The sequence below is a fragment of the Diuraphis noxia genome, unplaced genomic scaffold (assembly GCF_037042655.1).
Source record: "Diuraphis noxia isolate RWA-SAM2 unplaced genomic scaffold, SU_Dnox_SAM2 contig0001, whole genome shotgun sequence".
Lineage (NCBI taxonomy): Eukaryota > Metazoa > Arthropoda > Insecta > Hemiptera > Aphididae > Diuraphis > Diuraphis noxia.
In genome coordinates, this window is record NW_028301711.1 from 16,007,170 (window position 1) to 16,022,776 (window position 15,607).

The following is a 15,607-nucleotide window of genomic DNA, read 5'->3' on the forward strand; positions in this document are numbered from 1 at the left end:
ATATGATATATTAAGTTACATAAAGGCGTTTATTATTATTACTAAGGAATTTCATTAGATCTCTAGATTTATATATACAATTCCTTCACATGAACACAGACATATAGTATGTCAGGTTTTTTTAAAATTGTGTTAATTGGGTAACTGTAAAACACATATATTTATTTTTAATCATCAAAAAAAAAATAAAAATGTTGATGGTAGTTTATATTCCAATAATGTAATAACCAATATGATTTTTAGGTATTCGACACATTTTCTGCGAACGAAACACTGAAGATTGAGAACGTTTAGTGAGGGACAAAATAAATATTTTAGTCATGTGATATTATGCTCAAGTCGATATTTTTGCCTCCTTATGATCATCAGAAAAAATGTTGGTAATTAAGTATTTATTTTATTTATATTATTTACTATTTGATCTTGTTTATATATTCTAAAATTTTCTATATGACTTATTTCAACATTAATTATAAAATAAGATTTTTCCAAGCTTATAACATTATTGTAATTTGTCATGTTTCATAAGGAACATTAATCGCCTTTTAGTATTATTTGCTCTAACCTAAAAGGGATTATTGTCCTATGAAATTTCATACCATATCAAAAATATAATCTGAATAACGTGTGAGTACATCGACTACATATAAAATTATGAAATGGTTTTTATCAAACTGTTTTCAGAGTTTTTTAATGAAAATGTATCAAAAAATATATAAAGGTGGATTTTAACTTCAGTATTTTAAACAATTAAAATTAATTTGTGTGATTCATATGAACGTTTAGTACCATAATACAATAATTTGTTTCGAATGTATCTCAAGTTACAAAATAAATATTGTAAAATTTGTGATGTAATTATACTCAATTTATTTTCTGCAATTCACTTGAGCAGAAAAAAAATGTTGGTAATTATGTGTTTATTGAATTCTAACAATGGACTAATTTATCATTGTGATCTACTTAAAATTGTAAATAACTTGTCTAAAATTATTATCAAAATATATGTATAAGGACATTATTTGTGACAGATTCCTCAGTGATATTAAATTGCTTTTAATATGATATATTAAGTTACATAAAGGCGTTTATTATTATTACTAAGGAATTTCATTAGATCTCTAGATTTATATATATAATTCCTTCACATGAACACAGACATATAGTATGTCAGGTTTTTTTAAAATTGTGTTAATTGGGTAACTGTAAAACACATATATTTATTTTTAATCATCAAAAAAAAAAATAAAAATGTTGATGGTAGTTTATATTCCAATAATGTAATAACCAATATGATTTTTAGGTATTCGACACATTTTCTGCGAACGAAACACTGAAGATTGAGAACGTTTAGTGAGGGACAAAATAAATATTTTAGTCATGTGATATTATGCTCAAGTCGATATTTTTGCCTCCATATGATCATCAGAAAAAATGTTGGTAATTAAGTATTGATTTTATTTATATTATTTACTATTTGATCTTGTTTATATATCCTAAAATTTTCTATATGACTTATTTCAACATTAATTAAAAAAATACGATTTTACCAAGCTTATAACATAATTTTAATTTGTGATGTTTCATAAGGAACATTAATCGCCTTTTAGTATTATTTGCCTAACCTAAAAGGGATTATTGTCCTATGAAATTTCATACCATATCAAAAATATAATCTGAATAACGTGTGAGTACATCGACTACATATAAAATTATGAAATGGTTTTTATCAAACTGTTTTCAGAGTTTTTTAATGAAAATGTATCAAAAAATATATAAAGGTGGATTTTAACTTCAGTATTTTAAACAATTAAAATTAATTTGTGTGATTCATATGAACGTTTAGTACCATAATACAATAATTTGTTTCGAATGTATCTCAAGTTACAAAATAAATATTGTAAAATTTGTGATGTAACTATAGTCAATTTATTTTGTGCAATTCACTTGAGCAAAAAAAAAAATGTTGGTAATTATGTGTTTATTGAATTCTAACAAAGGACTAATTTATCATTGTGATCTACTTAAAATTGTAAATAACTTGTCTAAAATTATTATCAAAATATATGTATAAGGACATTATTTGTGACAGATTCCTTAGTGATATTAAATTGCTTTTAATATGATATATTAAGTTACATAAAGGCGTTTATTATTATTACTAAGGAATTTCATTAGATCTCTAGATTTATATATATAATTCCTTCACATGAACACAGACATATAGTATGTCAGGTTTTTTTAAAATTGTGTTAATTGGGTAACTGTAAAACACATATATTTATTTTTAATCATCAAAAAAAAAATAAAAATGTTGATGGTAGTTTATATTCCAATAATGTAATAACCAATATGATTTTTAGGTATTCGACACATTTTCTGCGAACGAAACACTGAAGATTGAGAACGTTTAGTGAGGGACAAAATAAATATTTTAGTCATGTGATATTATGCTCAAGTCGATATTTTTGCCTCCATATGATCATCAGAAAAAATGTTGGTAATTAAGTATTTATTTTATTTATATTATTTACTATTTGATCTTGTTTATATATTCTAAAATTTTCTATATGACTTATTTCAACATTAATTATAAAATAAGATTTTTCCAAGCTTATAACATTATTGTAATTTGTGATGTTTCATAAGGAACATTAATCGCCTTTTAGTATTATTTGCTCTAACCTAAAAGGGATTATTGTCCTATGAAATTTCATACCATATCAAAAATATAATCTGAATAACGTGTGAGTACATCGACTACATATAAAATTATGAAATGGTTTTTATCAAACTGTTTTCAGAGTTTTTTAATGAAAATGTATCAAAAAATATATAAAGGTGGATTTTAACTTCAGTATTTTAAACAATTAAAATTAATTTGTGTGATTCATATGAACGTTTAGTACCATAATACAATAATTTGTTTCGAATGTATCTCAAGTTACAAAATAAATATTGTAAAATTTGTGATGTAACTATAGTCAATTTATTTTGTGCAATTCACTTGAGCAGAAAAAAAATGTTGGTAATTATGTGTTTATTGAATTCTAACAATGGACTAATTTATCATTGTGATCTACTTAAAATTGTAAATAACTTGTCTAAAATTATTATCAAAATATATGTATAAGGACATTATTTGTGACAGATTCCTTAGTGATATTAAATTGCTTTTAATATGATATATTAAGTTACATAAAGGCGTTTATTATTATTACTAAGGAATTTCATTAGATCTCTAGATTTATATATATAATTCCTTCACATGAACACAGACATATAGTATGTCAGGTTTTTTTTAAAATTGTGTTAATTGGGTAACTGTAAAACACATATATTTATTTTTAATCATCAAAAAAAAAAATAAAAATGTTGATGGTAGTTTATATTCCAATAATGTAATAACCAATATGATTTTTAGGTATTCGACACATTTTCTGCGAACGAAACACTGAAGATTGAGAACGTTTAGTGAGGGACAAAATAAATATTTTAGTCATGTGATATTATGCTCAAGTCGATATTTTTGCCTCCATATGATCATCAGAAAAAATATTGGTAATTAAGTATTTATTTTATTTATATTATTTACTATTTGATCTTGTTTATATATTCTAAAATTTTCTATATGACTTATTTCAACATTAATTAAAAAAATACGATTTTACCAAGCTTATAACATTATTGTAATTTGTGATGTTTCATAAGGAACATTAATCGCCTTTTAGTATTATTTGCCTAACCTAAAAGGGATTATTGTCCTATGAAATTTCATACCATATCAAAAATATAATCTGAATAACGTGTGAGTACATCGACGACATATAAAATTATGAAATGGTTTTTATCAAACTGTTTTCAGAGTTTTATAATGAAAATGTATCAAAAAATATATAAAGGTGGATTTTAACTTCAGTATTTTAAACAATTAAAATTAATTTGTGTGATTCATATGAACGTTTAGTACCATAATACAATAATTTGTTTCGAATGTATCTCAAGTTACAAAATAAATATTGTAAAATTTGTGATGTAACTATAGTCAATTTATTTTGTGCAATTCACTTGAGCAAAAAAAAAAATGTTGGTAATTATGTGTTTATTGAATTCTAACAAAGGACTAATTTATCATTGTGATCTACTTAAAATTGTAAATAACTTGTCTAAAATTATTATCAAAATATATGTATAAGGACATTATTTGTGACAGATTCCTTAGTGATATTAAATTGCTTTTAATATGATATATTAAGTTACATAAAGGCGTTTATTATTATTACTAAGGAATTTCATTAGATCTCTAGATTTATATATATAATTCCTTCACATGAACACAGACATATAGTATGTCAGGTTTTTTTAAAATTGTGTTAATTGGGTAACTGTAAAACACATATATTTATTTTTAATCATCAAAAAAAAAATAAAAATGTTGATGGTAGTTTATATTCCAATAATGTAATAACCAATATGATTTTTAGGTATTCGACACATTTTCTGCGAACGAAACACTGAAGATTGAGAACGTTTAGTGAGGGACAAAATAAATATTTTAGTCATGTGATATTATGCTCAAGTCGATATTTTTGCCTCCATATGATCATCAGAAAAAATATTGGTAATTAAGTATTTATTTTATTTATATTATTTACTTTTTGATCTTGTTTATATATTCTAAAATTTTCTATATGACTTATTTCAACATTAATTAAAAAAATACGATTTTACCAAGCTTATAACATTATTGTAATTTGTGATGTTTCATAAGGAACATTAATCGCCTTTTAGTATTATTTGCCTAACCTAAAAGGGATTATTGTCCTATGAAATTTCATACCATATCAAAAATATAATCTGAATAACGTGTGAGTACATCGTCGACATATAAAATTATGAAATGGTTTTTATCAAACTGTTTTCAGAGTTTTTTAATGAAAATGTATCAAAAAATATATAAAGGTGGATTTTAACTTCAGTATTTTAAGCAATTAAAATTAATTTGTGTGATTCATATGAACGTTTAGTACCATAATACAATAATTTGTTTCGAATGTATCTCAAGTTACAAAATAAATATTGTAAAATTTGTGATGTAACTATAGTCAATTTATTTTGTGCAATTCACTTGAGCAAAAAAAAAATGTTGGTAATTATGTGTTTATTGAATTCTAACAATGGACTAATTTATCATTGTGATCTACTTAAAATTGTAAATAATTTGTCTAAAATTATTATCAAAATATATGTATAAGGACATTATTTGTGACAGATTCCTTAGTGATATTAAATTGCTTTTAATATGATATATTAAGTTACATAAAGGCGTTTATTATTATTACTAAGGAATTTCATTCGATCTCTAGATTTATATATATAATTCCTTCACATGAACACAGACATATAGTATGTCAGGTTTTTTTTAAAATTGTGTTAATTGGGTAACTGTAAAACACATATATTTATTTTTAATCATCAAAAAAAAAAATAAAAATGTTGATGGTAGTTTATATTCCAATAATGTAATAACCAATATGATTTTTAGGTATTCGACACATTTTCTGCGAACGAAACACTGAAGATTGAGAACGTTTAGTGAGGGACAAAATAAATATTTTAGTCATGTGATATTATGCTCAAGTCGATATTTTTGCCTCCATATGATCATCAGAAAAAATATTGGTAATTAAGTATTTATTTTATTTATATTATTTACTATTTGATCTTGTTTATATATTCTAAAATTTTCTATATGACTTATTTCAACATTAATTAAAAAAATACGATTTTACCAAGCTTATAACATTATTGTAATTTGTGATGTTTCATAAGGAACATTAATCGCCTTTTAGTATTATTTGCCTAACCTAAAAGGGATTATTGTCCTATGAAATTTCATACCATATCAAAAATATAATCTGAATAACGTGTGAGTACATCGACGACATATAAAATTATGAAATGGTTTTTATCAAACTGTTTTCAGAGTTTTTTAATGAAAATGTATCAAAAAATATATAAAGGTGGATTTTAACTTCAGTATTTTAAACAATTAAAATTAATTTGTGTGATTCATATGAACGTTTAGTACCATAATACAATAATTTGTTTCGAATGTATCTCAAGTTACAAAATAAATATTGTAAAATTTGTGATGTAACTATAGTCAATTTATTTTGTGCAATTCACTTGAGCAGAAAAAAAATGTTGGTAATTATGTGTTTATTGAATTCTAACAATGGACTAATTTATCATTGTGATCTACTTAAAATTGTAAATAACTTGTCTAAAATTATTATCAAAATATATGTATAAGGACATTATTTGTGACAGATTCCTTAGTGATATTAAATTGCTTTTAATATGATATATTAAGTTACATAAAGGCGTTTATTATTATTACTAAGGAATTTCATTAGATCTCTAGATTTATATATATAATTCCTTCACATGAACACAGACATATAGTATGTCAGGTTTTTTTTAAAATTGTGTTAATTGGGTAACTGTAAAACACATATATTTATTTTTAATCATCAAAAAAAAAAATAAAAATGTTGATGGTAGTTTATATTCCAATAATGTAATAACCAATATGATTTTTAGGTATTCGACACATTTTCTGCGAACGAAACACTGAAGATTGAGAACGTTTAGTGAGGGACAAAATAAATATTTTAGTCATGTGATATTATGCTCAAGTCGATATTTTTGCCTCCATATGATCATCAGAAAAAATATTGGTAATTAAGTATTTATTTTATTTATATTATTTACTATTTGATCTTGTTTATATATTCTAAAATTTTCTATATGACTTATTTCAACATTAATTAAAAAAATACGATTTTACCAAGCTTTTAACATTATTGTAATTTGTGATGTTTCATAAGGAACATTAATCGCCTTTTAGTATTATTTGCCTAACCTAAAAGGGATTATTGTCCTATGAAATTTCATACCATATCAAAAATATAATCTGAATAACGTGTGAGTACATCGACGACATATAAAATTATGAAATGGTTTTTATCAAACTGTTTTCAGAGTTTTTTAATGAAAATGTATCAAAAAATATATAAAGGTGGATTTTAACTTCAGTATTTTAAACAATTAAAATTAATTTGTGTGATTCATATGAACGTTTAGTACCATAATACAATAATTTGTTTCGAATGTATCTCAAGTTACAAAATAAATATTGTAAAATTTGTGATGTAACTATAGTCAATTTATTTTGTGCAATTCACTTGAGCAAAAAAAAAAATGTTGGTAATTATGTGTTTATTGAATTCTAACAAAGGACTAATTTATCATTGTGATCTACTTAAAATTGTAAATAACTTGTCTAAAATTATTATCAAAATATATGTATAAGGACATTATTTGTAACAGATTCCTTAGTGATATTAAATTGCTTTTAATATGATATATTAAGTTACATAAAGGCGTTTATTATTATTACTAAGGAATTTCATTAGATCTCTAGATTTATATATACAATTCCTTCACATGAACACAGACATATAGTATGTCAGGTTTTTTTAAAATTGTGTTAATTGGGTAACTGTAAAACACATATATTTATTTTTAATCATCAAAAAAAAAATAAAAATGTTGATGGTAGTTTATATTCCAATAATGTAATAACCAATATGATTTTTAGGTATTCGACACATTTTCTGCGAACGAAACACTGAAGATTGAGAACGTTTAGTGAGGGACAAAATAAATATTTTAGTCATGTGATATTATGCTCAAGTCGATATTTTTGCCTCCTTATGATCATCAGAAAAAATGTTGGTAATTAAGTATTTATTTTATTTATATTATTTACTATTTGATCTTGTTTATATATTCTAAAATTTTCTATATGACTTATTTCAACATTAATTATAAAATAAGATTTTTCCAAGCTTATAACATTATTGTAATTTGTCATGTTTCTTAAGGAACATTAATCGCCTTTTAGTATTATTTGCCTAACCTAAAAGGGATTATTGTCCTATGAAATTTCATACCATATCAAAAATATAATCTGAATAACGTGTGAGTACATCGACTACATATAAAATTATGAAATGGTTTTTATCAAACTGTTTTCAGAGTTTTTTAATGAAAATGTATCAAAAAATATATAAAGGTGGATTTTAACTTCAGTATTTTAAACAATTAAAATTAATTTGTGTGATTCATATGAACGTTTAGTACCATAATACAATAATTTGTTTCGAATGTATCTCAAGTTACAAAATAAATATTGTAAAATTTGTGATGTAATTATACTCAATTTATTTTCTGCAATTCACTTGAGCAGAAAAAAAATGTTGGTAATTATGTGTTTATTGAATTCTAACGATGGACTAATTTATCATTGTGATCTACTTAAAATTGTAAATAACTTGTCTAAAATTATTATCAAAATATATGTATAAGGACATTATTTGTGACAGATTCCTCAGTGATATTAAATTGCTTTTAATATGATATATTAAGTTACATAAAGGCGTTTATTATTATTACTAAGGAATTTCATTAGATCTCTAGATTTATATATATAATTCCTTCACATGAACACAGACATATAGTATGTCAGGTTTTTTTAAAATTGTGTTAATTGGGTAACTGTAAAACACATATATTTATTTTTAATCATCAAAAAAAAAAATAAAAATGTTGATGGTAGTTTATATTCCAATAATGTAATAACCAATATGATTTTTAGGTATTCGACACATTTTCTGCGAACGAAACACTGAAGATTGAGAACGTTTAGTGAGGGACAAAATAAATATTTTAGTCATGTGATATTATGCTCAAGTCGATATTTTTGCCTCCATATGATCATCAGAAAAAATGTTGGTAATTAAGTATTGATTTTATTTATATTATTTACTATTTGATCTTGTTTATATATCCTAAAATTTTCTATATGACTTATTTCAACATTAATTAAAAAAATACGATTTTACCAAGCTTATAACATAATTTTAATTTGTGATGTTTCATAAGGAACATTAATCGCCTTTTAGTATTATTTGCCTAACCTAAAAGGGATTATTGTCCTATGAAATTTCATACCATATCGAAAATATAATCTGAATAACGTGTGAGTACATCGACGACATATAAAATTATGAAATGGTTTTTATCAAACTGTTTTCAGAGTTTTTTAATGAAAATGTATCAAAAAAAATATAAAGGTGGATTTTAACTTCAGTATTTTAAACAATTAAAATTAATTTGTGTGATTCATATGAACGTTTAGTACCATAATACAATAATTTGTTTCGAATGTATCTCAAGTTACAAAATAAATATTGTAAAATTTGTGATGTAACTATAGTCAATTTATTTTGTGCAATTCACTTGAGCAAAAAAAAAAATGTTGGTAATTATGTGTTTATTGAATTCTAACAAAGGACTAATTTATCATTGTGATCTACTTAAAATTGTAAATAACTTGTCTAAAATTATTATCAAAATATATGTATAAGGACATTATTTGTGACAGATTCCTTAGTGATATTAAATTGCTTTTAATATGATATATTAAGTTACATAAAGGCGTTTATTATTATTACTAAGGAATTTCATTAGATCTCTAGATTTATATATATAATTCCTTCACATGAACACAGACATATAGTATGTCAGGTTTTTTTAAAATTGTGTTAATTGGGTAACTGTAAAACACATATATTTATTTTTAATCATCAAAAAAAAAAATAAAAATGTTGATGGTAGTTTATATTCCAATAATGTAATAACCAATATGATTTTTAGGTATTCGACACATTTTCTGCGAACGAAACACTGAAGATTGAGAACGTTTAGTGAGGGACAAAATAAATATTTTAGTCATGTGATATTATGCTCAAGTCGATATTTTTGCCTCCATATGATCATCAGAAAAAATATTGGTAATTAAGTATTTATTTTATTTATATTATTTACTATTTGATCTTGTTTATATATTCTAAAATTTTCTATATGACTTATTTCAACATTAATTAAAAAAATACGATTTTACCAAGCTTATAACATTATTGTAATTTGTGATGTTTCATAAGGAACATTAATCGCCTTTTAGTATTATTTGCCTAACCTAAAAGGGATTATTGTCCTATGAAATTTCATACCATATCAAAAATATAATCTGAATAACGTGTGAGTACATCGACGACATATAAAATTATGAAATGGTTTTTATCAAACTGTTTTCAGAGTTTTATAATGAAAATGTATCAAAAAATATATAAAGGTGGATTTTAACTTCAGTATTTTAAACAATTAAAATTAATTTGTGTGATTCATATGAACGTTTAGTACCATAATACAATAATTTGTTTCGAATGTATCTCAAGTTACAAAATAAATATTGTAAAATTTGTGATGTAACTATAGTCAATTTATTTTGTGCAATTCACTTGAGCAAAAAAAAAAATGTTGGTAATTATGTGTTTATTGAATTCTAACAAAGGACTAATTTATCATTGTGATCTACTTAAAATTGTAAATAACTTGTCTAAAATTATTATCAAAATATATGTATAAGGACATTATTTGTGACAGATTCCTTAGTGATATTAAATTGCTTTTAATATGATATATTAAGTTACATAAAGGCGTTTATTATTATTACTAAGGAATTTCATTAGATCTCTAGATTTATATATATAATTCCTTCACATGAACACAGACATATAGTATGTCAGGTTTTTTTAAAATTGTGTTAATTGGGTAACTGTAAAACACATATATTTATTTTTAATCATCAAAAAAAAAATAAAAATGTTGATGGTAGTTTATATTCCAATAATGTAATAACCAATATGATTTTTAGGTATTCGACACATTTTCTGCGAACGAAACACTGAAGATTGAGAACGTTTAGTGAGGGACAAAATAAATATTTTAGTCATGTGATATTATGCTCAAGTCGATATTTTTGCCTCCATATGATCATCAGAAAAAATGTTGGTAATTAAGTATTTATTTTATTTATATTATTTACTATTTGATCTTGTTTATATATTCTAAAATTTTCTATATGACTTATTTCAACATTAATTATAAAATAAGATTTTTCCAAGCTTATAACATTATTGTAATTTGTGATGTTTCATAAGGAACATTAATCGCCTTTTAGTATTATTTGCTCTAACCTAAAAGGGATTATTGTCCTATGAAATTTCATACCATATCAAAAATATAATCTGAATAACGTGTGAGTACATCGACTACATATAAAATTATGAAATGGTTTTTATCAAACTGTTTTCAGAGTTTTTTAATGAAAATGTATCAAAAAATATATAAAGGTGGATTTTAACTTCAGTATTTTAAACAATTAAAATTAATTTGTGTGATTCATATGAACGTTTAGTACCATAATACAATAATTTGTTTCGAATGTATCTCAAGTTACAAAATAAATATTGTAAAATTTGTGATGTAACTATAGTCAATTTATTTTGTGCAATTCACTTGAGCAAAAAAAAAAATGTTGATAATTATGTGTTTATTGAATTCTAACAAAGGACTAATTTATCATTGTGATCTACTTAAAATTGTAAATAACTTGTCTAAAATTATTATCAAAATATATGTATAAGGACATTATTTGTGACAGATTCCTTAGTGATATTAAATTGCTTTTAATATGATATATTAAGTTACATAAAGGCGTTTATTATTATTACTAAGGAATTTCATTAGATCTCTAGATTTATATATATAATTCCTTCACATGAACACAGACATATAGTATGTCAGGTTTTTTTAAAATTGTGTTAATTGGGTAACTGTAAAACACATATATTTATTTTTAATCATCAAAAAAAAAATAAAAATGTTGATGGTAGTTTATATTCCAATAATGTAATAACCAATATGATTTTTAGGTATTCGACACATTTTCTGCGAACGAAACACTGAAGATTGAGAACGTTTAGTGAGGGACAAAATAAATATTTTAGTCATGTGATATTATGCTCAAGTCGATATTTTTGCCTCCATATGATCATCAGAAAAAATGTTGGTAATTAAGTATTTATTTTATTTATATTATTTACTATTTGATCTTGTTTATATATTCTAAAATTTTCTATATGACTTATTTCAACATTAATTATAAAATAAGATTTTTCCAAGCTTATAACATTATTGTAATTTGTGATGTTTCATAAGGAACATTAATCGCCTTTTAGTATTATTTGCTCTAACCTAAAAGGGATTATTGTCCTATGAAATTTCATACCATATCAAAAATATAATCTGAATAACGTGTGAGTACATCGACGACATATAAAATTATGAAATGGTTTTTATCAAACTGTTTTCAGAGTTTTATAATGAAAATGTATCAAAAAATATATAAAGGTGGATTTTAACTTCAGTATTTTAAACAATTAAAATTAATTTGTGTGATTCATATGAACGTTTAGTACCATAATACAATAATTTGTTTCGAATGTATCTCAAGTTACAAAATAAATATTGTAAAATTTGTGATGTAACTATAGTCAATTTATTTTGTGCAATTCACTTGAGCAAAAAAAAAAATGTTGGTAATTATGTGTTTATTGAATTCTAACAAAGGACTAATTTATCATTGTGATCTACTTAAAATTGTAAATAACTTGTCTAAAATTATTATCAAAATATATGTATAAGGACATTATTTGTGACAGATTCCTTAGTGATATTAAATTGCTTTTAATATGATATATTAAGTTACATAAAGGCGTTTATTATTATTACTAAGGAATTTCATTAGATCTCTAGATTTATATATATAATTCCTTCACATGAACACAGACATATAGTATGTCAGGTTTTTTTAAAATTGTGTTAATTGGGTAACTGTAAAACACATATATTTATTTTTAATCATCAAAAAAAAAATAAAAATGTTGATGGTAGTTTATATTCCAATAATGTAATAACCAATATGATTTTTAGGTATTCGACACATTTTCTGCGAACGAAACACTGAAGATTGAGAACGTTTAGTGAGGGACAAAATAAATATTTTAGTCATGTGATATTATGCTCAAGTCGATATTTTTGCCTCCATATGATCATCAGAAAAAATGTTGGTAATTAAGTATTTATTTTATTTATATTATTTACTATTTGATCTTGTTTATATATTCTAAAATTTTCTATATGACTTATTTCAACATTAATTATAAAATAAGATTTTTCCAAGCTTATAACATTATTGTAATTTGTGATGTTTCATAAGGAACATTAATCGCCTTTTAGTATTATTTGCTCTAACCTAAAAGGGATTATTGTCCTATGAAATTTCATACCATATCAAAAATATAATCTGAATAACGTGTGAGTACATCGACTACATATAAAATTATGAAATGGTTTTTATCAAACTGTTTTCAGAGTTTTTTAATGAAAATGTATCAAAAAATATATAAAGGTGGATTTTAACTTCAGTATTTTAAACAATTAAAATTAATTTGTGTGATTCATATGAACGTTTAGTACCATAATACAATAATTTGTTTCGAATGTATCTCAAGTTACAAAATAAATATTGTAAAATTTGTGATGTAACTATAGTCAATTTATTTTGTGCAATTCACTTGAGCAAAAAAAAAAATGTTGGTAATTATGTGTTTATTGAATTCTAACAAAGGACTAATTTATCATTGTGATCTACTTAAAATTGTAAATAACTTGTCTAAAATTATTATCAAAATATATGTATAAGGACATTATTTGTGACAGATTCCTTAGTGATATTAAATTGCTTTTAATATGATATATTAAGTTACATAAAGGCGTTTATTATTATTACTAAGGAATTTCATTAGATCTCTAGATTTATATATATAATTCCTTCACATGAACACAGACATATAGTATGTCAGGTTTTTTTAAAATTGTGTTAATTGGGTAACTGTAAAACACATATATTTATTTTTAATCATCAAAAAAAAAATAAAAATGTTGATGGTAGTTTATATTCCAATAATGTAATAACCAATATGATTTTTAGGTATTCGACACATTTTCTGCGAACGAAACACTGAAGATTGAGAACGTTTAGTGAGGGACAAAATAAATATTTTAGTCATGTGATATTATGCTCAAGTCGATATTTTTGCCTCCATATGATCATCAGAAAAAATGTTGGTAATTAAGTATTTATTTTATTTATATTATTTACTATTTGATCTTGTTTATATATTCTAAAATTTTCTATATGACTTATTTCAACATTAATTATAAAATAAGATTTTTCCAAGCTTATAACATTATTGTAATTTGTGATGTTTCATAAGGAACATTAATCGCCTTTTAGTATTATTTGCTCTAACCTAAAAGGGATTATTGTCCTATGAAATTTCATACCATATCAAAAATATAATCTGAATAACGTGTGAGTACATCGACTACATATAAAATTATGAAATGGTTTTTATCAAACTGTTTTCAGAGTTTTTTAATGAAAATGTATCAAAAAATATATAAAGGTGGATTTTAACTTCAGTATTTTAAACAATTAAAATTAATTTGTGTGATTCATATGAACGTTTAGTACCATAATACAATAATTTGTTTCGAATGTATCTCAAGTTACAAAATAAATATTGTAAAATTTGTGATGTAACTATAGTCAATTTATTTTGTGCAATTCACTTGAGCAGAAAAAAAATGTTGGTAATTATGTGTTTATTGAATTCTAACAATGGACTAATTTATCATTGTGATCTACTTAAAATTGTAAATAACTTGTCTAAAATTATTATCAAAATATATGTATAAGGACATTATTTGTGACAGATTCCTTAGTGATATTAAATTGCTTTTAATATGATATATTAAGTTACATAAAGGCGTTTATTATTATTACTAAGGAATTTCATTAGATCTCTAGATTTATATATATAATTCCTTCACATGAAGTCATGAACACAGACATATAGTATGTCAGGTTTTTTTAAAATTGTGTTAATTGGGTAACTGTAAAACACATATATTTATTTTTAATCATCAAAAAAAAAAAATAAAAATGTTGATGGTAGTTTATATTCCAATAATGTAGTAACCAATATGATTTTTAGGTATTCGACACATTTTCTGCGAACGAAACACTGAAGATTGAGAACGTTTAGTGAGGGACAAAATAAATATTTTAGTCATGTGATATTATGCTCAAGTCGATATTTTTGCCTCCATATGATCATCAGAAAAAATGTTGGTAATTAAGTATTTATTTTATTTATATTATTTACTATTTGATCTTGTTTATATATTCTAAAATTTTCTATATGACTTATTTCAACATTAATTATAAAATAAGATTTTTCCAAGCTTATAACATTATTGTAATTTGTGATGTTTCATAAGGAACATTAATCGCCTTTTAGTATTATTTGCTCTAACCTAAAAGGGATTATTGTCCTATGAAATTTCATACCATATCAAAAATATAATCTGAATAACGTGTGAGTACATCGACGACATATAAAATTATGAAATGGTTTTTATCAAACTGTTTTCAGAGTTTTTTAATGAAAATGTATCAAAAAATATATAAAGGTGGATTTTAACTTCAGTATTTTAAACAATTAAA

At 23.4% G+C, this 15,607-nt stretch overlaps 1 pseudogene; it reads left to right on the forward strand.

The window, feature by feature from the left end:
• Window positions 1-15,607, forward strand: part of LOC149059932 (uncharacterized) — a 166,060-nt pseudogene that overhangs the window by 128,344 nt on the left and 22,109 nt on the right.